The following is a 222-nucleotide window of genomic DNA, read 5'->3' on the forward strand; positions in this document are numbered from 1 at the left end:
GATGGGCTGTACTGGGGGGTTTGGGTCACACTGGGCTTGGGCTGGGTATAGTGGAGGGCAGAATGGAGCATCAATGAGGAGAACTGGGACGTGCTGGGACACTTCTAGTGGTGAGGTCAGGCTGTGCTGGGGACAGGGAACTGCCGGGCTGGTGTGTACTGGGGGGAATGGAATGTTCTGGGCACTGGCTTAACTGAGGGTGGCCACTGGGGTCCAGGGGGG

This window comes from Nestor notabilis, unplaced genomic scaffold (genome assembly GCF_000696875.1).
Source record: "Nestor notabilis isolate BGI_N333 unplaced genomic scaffold, ASM69687v1 scaffold19598, whole genome shotgun sequence".
In the NCBI taxonomy this organism is placed as follows: domain Eukaryota; kingdom Metazoa; phylum Chordata; class Aves; order Psittaciformes; family Psittacidae; genus Nestor; species Nestor notabilis.